Below are 7,541 nucleotides of genomic sequence, written 5' to 3' on the forward strand. Positions count from 1 at the left end.
ATATATTCTTTTAAAATATAACTTTTGTCCTTTTGTATCCATATTGGAAAGAAATGCGTGATTTCCCGTTTTCCTTGACCATCATAAAAGATGTCAGGGACTATGAGCACCTTTTGGCCAACACCTTCGACTTTTGCGTCATTTGTACAGTTTGTTCCCTCGCAGTAGATTTTTAGTGTTTGTTCCCTCCCAGTAGTGGCTCCATGCCAGTGCTGGTATCACTCCTACCTGCCACCAAGGATATTTATAAACCTCCCAGCCTATCAGCAATGTTCAGTCAGAAGCAGGGCCACCTCAGGAAGGATGCAATTCTTTACCGTGCATGGATGGTCCTGGCAGTAGCATCCTCACTTGTATCACACAGTAGGTCTCTACTTGTAGTTTCTCAGGCTACTTCCCTAATTTTGAGTGAGGAGCAGTCTATAGGTCTATAGCCTCTTGACGCTATAGGTAAGTATTAGAACTAAGTAATAAATAAAAAAAACTTTTAATAGATTATTCAGCAATTCTAATGGAGATAAAGGGATTAAATGAAAATGAGAACTAGAGACACTCAAAATATAAACACTAAAACCAAGGAAGCAGATGTGGTGCACGGTTCAGTACATAGGATACCATAGAACTTCCAGTGCAAATTATTCAATAAGGTAACTAATATTGAAATATACCATAATTATTTATAAACTTATAAGGGCAATTTATAATAACAAATGAAATTGAATTATTGAAAAATATAACCAGATTTCAAATAGAAATTATAAAAAGTGACATATAATCAATTATGTTTGTGAAAAAGAAGCAATAGAAGTATAAGGAAGAAAAATACGAGGCAGGATTACAAATGGTAGGATAATAAAAAGGTATTCAAACTTTTCAATAAAAGAAAGTTTCAAATGCATGGTTATTTTTTAATAAACTATTGAATATGCATTATGATAAACAATATACATAAAAACAATTAGTAGAAAGTGGATGACAAGTAACAGTTTATTGTGAAAGTTCAATAATGTACCATAAATAAAGAGTAGAGGTTTATATTACTTTCTAAGAAAAAACACCAGAATGATGTTTCAAATTAATTAAATAACACTGTAAAGTCTAAAGTCCTAGAGTTACAAGGAAGGGTATTTATTTTAATCTTTCAGTGTTACACTATTTTTCAGAGGTTGTGATATGAGATTGGAGAGTTAGGGATACAATTGATGGTTCATAATTCAATGGTAGAAAATTGGCTTCGATAATGGGGACACTGTTGGGATGGGTTAGGATGTCACAGTTGAATAGACTGTGTAAAGGATGGGACCAAGGGTACTACCATGAGGTACATAAGCACCTATGGTGGCTTACTTAGAATAACCTGTCAGTGAGATAAAAAGGGATAATAAGAAAGTATGTAGGTGGTAGAAATTTAAGGATTTTATATATCATTACCAGATGCCAGACTCAATCAAAGGTCTGTTACATAATGAGAAAGAATTCCAAAATAAACATAAGAAAAAGTACAAAAATTTTCGATTAATAGTTTATTTATTCATATCATAAAAAATATATATAATTATTAACAAATTTTTAACACAATATTGAAGATTCCAGTTTTGTTGGGCGCCATTAGTGGAAGAAACAAGGAGTCATTCCTACCCTTGCGAAACAGCAAAAAAATAATTAGTTAGATCACAAAAGTAAATAATAATATAATGTAAAGATTTTTTTCTTACATAGTCTCTCCTGCATTGCAACAGGTGAGCTGGGCACAGCATCGCAATGCTATCGGGCAGCAATGACCAAGGTAGCACCTCTTCATACCTATTTGTGCTAACATTATTTCAGACCTTGTAGTTCCTGCGAATAATCATGGTTTGAGATCAGCTTAATCTGAATTCATACTTGATATAAAGCTTAAACCATAAGATATTAATTTCCAATAACTTATTATTAAAATTGTTTGTAATAGTATTGTTTATAAAATTAGTCAGTCTTGCAACTGTGGCCTTGAGGCAAACTCTTAATTAGTGGCTAATGGCACACAATGTTCTATTTTAGAATCTCCCTTAATCCATTCATTTTTTTTAGCTTGCAAATTAGTTGAAAATGTATTCCATCTGACTAAGATTTACTTTCTAAAAACTTAAATAGATTCCCTAAAATTTGAGATACTTCCAAACTCATTTGCTATAGTCATTATTTATCATAAAAAAATTTTTTTTTTTAGGCAAACCTTTGTATTACAAAAGAGATATTAACTGTATGTTGTGATGATTCATTAACTATAAAAATCCTTAATTCTGTTTAAAAATTATATATAAATAAACAGATAATTTTAACTATGTATTTGTTTGTTTTTTTATGAAGTTATTATCATTTGGCCATACTAATTAATCTTTTGTCATCTTCTGTATCAAAACATTTTGAAGACTATATTGGTTAGGATAGTGGTAACAGTAATTTTTAAGGGATGTCAGTCATGCCACAAGATAAAATATATTTTTATTTCAACATTTAAATATTTAAAGAAAAAATTGAGAATATTCAGTGTTATTTGGAGTAAGTAAACATATTATAGTGTATTAATGCTATATAAATTTCATTATTAATAGGTTCTTATTTTATTTTTTTTTTAAATAAGATTTTACTATGAATCTTTTTCTATATGTAGAAAAATAACACAACAAAATTTATTTCATTGTATTACTCTATCAATAAAATAAACAAATTTTATATTTTAGGCTTTATCTTACACAGAAATTATTAAACTTAGTTGTTTTTCATCATTCCAGAGAAATTCAAATTAAAGATGGAGAACACATTGCTTTAAAAAGGAAATACTTTATAATATTTAACAATTAATTTATACATGTAAAAAACTCAAACCCAAACTGACTTAAAACCATATTCCTCACATAGTCACCAATACATAATTTGGAGCTCTACCTAATTCATCATTTATTGGGCCGACTCCATTTTTTAAAACCAAAACCAATTACTCGAGTAAGAACTTTAATTGAAATACTTCTTTAAATATAGATTTCACCATTTCACTTATGGATCTGAGCCACCAGGGCACTAAAGATCTATAATCTTCAAAGCACCGGGAAGAGATCTTGCTCCCACCGACTTGGAAAAAGTTTATAATTTTATACCGTCCTAACCCTTCCAAGAACACACCATTCTTATATAATTTGACAGGTATTGTGTTTTAATATCTAAGGTTGAAACTTTTAGGATAATTTTTGTTATTATTAATAACACTTCTAGATTCAAACAAGATAATAACAATAAATACAAATGCTCTATTTTATTAAAAAATAAATTTTAGTTTTATATAGCATATATAAAAATGGTGTGTATTTGTCATAAACCTGAATTTGTCAGTATAACATTTAAAAATAAATTCTGTTCTTCATAATTTTTATATTTTACTATAGTTATCTTATCACAACACTATCCAACAAAAATTGTGAAGAATAGAATTTATTATTAAATGTTATACTGACAAATACAGGTTTAAATAAATTATTCAAACTCTATCCATTATAGTCTCAAAACTTTTTATTTCTCTTATACGTCCAACGTTTCGGCCAATCCGGCCATCTTCACGGACAATCTACTCAATACCACTTTGAAACCATATAATTTAACAACTCTAAACTTCATGCAGGCTATTCTGCCCAGGTCAAAAATATCAATATCTAATTAGTCAATTAGATAATAAAATAAAATATCAATACCTAATTAGTCAATTAGATATTGATATTTTTGACCTGGGCAGAATAGTTTGCATGAAGTTTAGAGTTGTTAAATTATATGGTTTCAAAGTGGTATTGAGTAGATTGTCCCTGAAGATGGCCGGATTGACCGAAACGTTGGACGTATAAAAGAAATAAAAAGTTTTGAGACTATAACGGATAGAGTTTGAATAATTTATTAAAAAAATTACCAGTCTCAAGAAAATATTAAAATTATAAAAACAGGTTTATTTTGGCTATGTTAAATTGAATTGGGCATAATAGTCTGAAAAGTATTATAAATAAATGTGAGACTTTTTGTAATAATTAATAAAAATAAATAATTTTAATTTCAATTTTTTTTTGGTTAATTATCTCAGACAATCTCATAATAATTTTTTATTACCTTATATTAGAAGAGCAGCTATCAGTGTCCTGGACCATATTCACATCTTCAATTAGTATTCTCCATTTTATAGGAGGTAATTTATTTGAATATTCATCTATTATCTGTTTTTATAATGGAAGGAGAATAAATTCTCAACTGAACACCGCATGTTGGATGCATGTATGTGGTCTTCAATTGAGGGTGTCTCTCCTTCCATAGCAAAAGTATACATAAATAAAACATTTCCATATAAATGTTGTCCTTTAAAACAGAAAAATAATTAAAGAGATGAATATGCTCCTGGACACCAACGGATAGGAACATTTCTTTTATATGTTAATAAAGGATTATGAGACTGAGGTAATTAAACTGAGTAATAAGTTAAAGATTATCCTATTTAACCTAGCTCTAGAATACGTTATTAAAAATGCGATGGGTGTGGGAAATAGTTTATTAGGAGGGAATCTACCAGTTATATGAAGTATGTCTTTAACGTAATGCCAGGCACACTGTCACTTTGTGTTGGCTGATTGGATTTTAGTGGGCTGTATAATTGAAAAATAAATCATGATTAAATGAAAATAAAATTCTATTGTCTAAGTTACAGGTGGTGACCGAAAAAAAGCATTTATGGTTAAAAAGGGTTAATTAATTTTGAATGACTGGGCTATGGAAAATTGTAGATATAATGAGGTGGTTTATAATGATGTGGAGGTTAACTGAAATACTGAACTGGGTGGACTTATTCCATGCTTTGGTCCAGCAAGTGGGTCTAGTGGTCCTTATTGCCAACCCCTGACGGCTACCTGAGTTACCACGCGTACTAGCCAAAGTGGGAGTGTCAAGATTCATTCATCTGTATCGTCGAAAAATGAAAGTTTAACTAGGTGGGAATCGAACACAACTATAGCCTCATTAAACCTCCATACTTCTTCTTTAACTCTATGTTTTGCATTTCTGAAGTTTATTGTCCTCCCATATCTCTTATCAATTTTTTTTTTTAAACCCCCCTTTCTTAATATATATTTTACTTTCCTATCCGTTAATTTATTATTATATATTTAATCCGCACTTTATATTCATATGTTACCTCCAACTTTTACTTACATTTATTACTTTATATTAATGTTTCTACTTGTGATATATTGTGAAATTTTAAATAATTATGATCAAGTAAACGCGCGATCATGCAACCATGTGCTCACCAGATCTAATAACCTCAAGAGCATATGTGGGCAACCCCCGGCCCACCGAAAGATTTGACCTGACCTGCGAGAAATTTTGAAAGACCCAATTAAAAAAAAAAATATTACACTACTTACTGATACTCACAGAATCAAGATAGCGAGCAATCCGAGTGGTAGCGATCATCAAAGAGTGAGGACCATCATTTAATGGCGGCCTTTGATGTTTCCAGCCTCACTGACGGCGCAACAAAACATTATTGCTTCTCAATTGTTCTACATTAAACAGTTTTAGATCATTCCTTCATTTTGTCTATATATGAGGGTGATTGGCCCGAACTTTAGTTCAGTTCTATTTGAGCTACCGAGGTGATAACTTCGACATGTGATATCTAAGCTAATTGCTAGTGCCGTCAATTTGCTTTGTGACTTTGTGTGCATCATGAGTGCTTACTAATTATATTTTGTTATTAGGTTTATCGTACGAAAAGTAAACGAAAATGATGTCTGGTGGAAAGAAACGAAAAGTAGATGCAGAGGGTCGCCAGTTTCAAGAAAAATGGACTGAAACATTCTTTTTTATCTTGCACAATGGTAAGCCCATTTGTTTGCTGTGTAATGAATCCATTTAAGTGATGAAAGAATTCAATATAAAGAGGCATTACTCAACTAACCATCCTTTGCTGCATTCACTAACAGGACAAATAAGAAAAGACAAAATCCAGAAGCTTACTACAAATTTGGAAAAACAGCAGCAAATGTATCATTAACAAAGAACACAACATGATAATGTGAAAATTGGTTTTATAATTAGTTCAAAATTTACGAATTCATTAAACCTATTTGCCGAAGAAAAATTTATCAAAGGAGAGTATGTTAGTGCTACAAAAGAAGGGACCCATTGGCTAACAACATTCGAAATTTTTTGTCCCTTACGGAATTCAGATCTGAAGAGGACAAATTAAAGGTATTGATCAATTTTCTTTCTCCAATAGCATTCGAAATCGTTAGTGATTGTAAATTATACAAAAATACAATAAAACTACTGAATTCAACTTGAATTATATCAATATATGAGAAAAAACAAAGAACCAAAAATACATAATATTTGCGCGATATTTATTAGCTGTCAGGAAACAACCTGAGGAAACAATTGATCAATATTTCAAGATTTTAAAATAACTCAGCCGAGACTGTGATTTCAAATCTGTGAGTGCGACTGGATACAGAGATGAATATATTCGTAACTCATTTATAAATGGCATAAATTTCACACATATTAGACAACGCCTTTTGAAAAATAAAACATTGAATTTGAATGTTGCTATCAGACAAGCCTAGGCCTTGAAAATGGTCCAAGAAAACGCTGAAAGTTACCGAACTTCTAACTATGTTTGTACAGTCAATCGGTCTGAACAGCCTAATTCGGCTCCTTGATTTTCTTTCAACCCCTCTCCACCCCCCTTTCCTCCCTCCCCCTTATTCTTTATACGACCCTTATTCATGAATGAACCATTGATAAGTAAATATCGTATCCATGGAAATTTTGGCTATTAGTTTCATAGTTACCAAACCCTGCTACCAAGAATACAACAGTTTGACAAAAGATAACGAATCCGTAATGCAATTAGGAAAGATCTGGCCGTCTAGGCTTTTCTCGTCCAAGAGGGATGTTTCTATATTTATTTTTTTTCCTCCAGTAGTTATTGATAAAATTCTGCGATATTTTGTATTTATCTCTTGTTAATTATTTGTAATTATGTAAACTGTTTATATTTTTCAAATAAACAAAATTATAGGTACTTTAGAGAAAGTTTTTTATTTTAAAGTCATCATTTAAACTCTCTCATACTATTTCAAAGAGAATAAGACCTAGCATATATTAAATTTAATTGTACATAGACATGCCGAGTTTAATCAAAATTGTTAGGGCTGTTTTTGAGAAAAAAAAAATGTTAAAAATCATTCCAAACAGTCAGTCCAAGTCCAGAAAAGTTGCAGTTAACACCTCCCCCCCTCCCCCCCCCGGGCTATTTCTGCCTTAAATATGTTGTTGACAAAGAGTCATCTTTATCGTTTTAACAGGAACACTCTGGTCCACTACCTGACATCCTATCATAATGTAATTTCAATTTCGCTCGACTTTTCGGTTTTGAGTTAGGCTATCCATACACACAGAGACATAACCTTCGCGAAACATGGTAACTTGGACTAAGGGAACTCAAAAGGTGTATCTCCGTCAAAAAG

This window comes from Halyomorpha halys, unplaced genomic scaffold (assembly GCF_000696795.3).
Source record: "Halyomorpha halys isolate HHAL.00 unplaced genomic scaffold, Hhal_1.1 Scaffold3030.1, whole genome shotgun sequence".
Taxonomy (NCBI): Eukaryota; Metazoa; Arthropoda; class Insecta; order Hemiptera; family Pentatomidae; genus Halyomorpha; species Halyomorpha halys.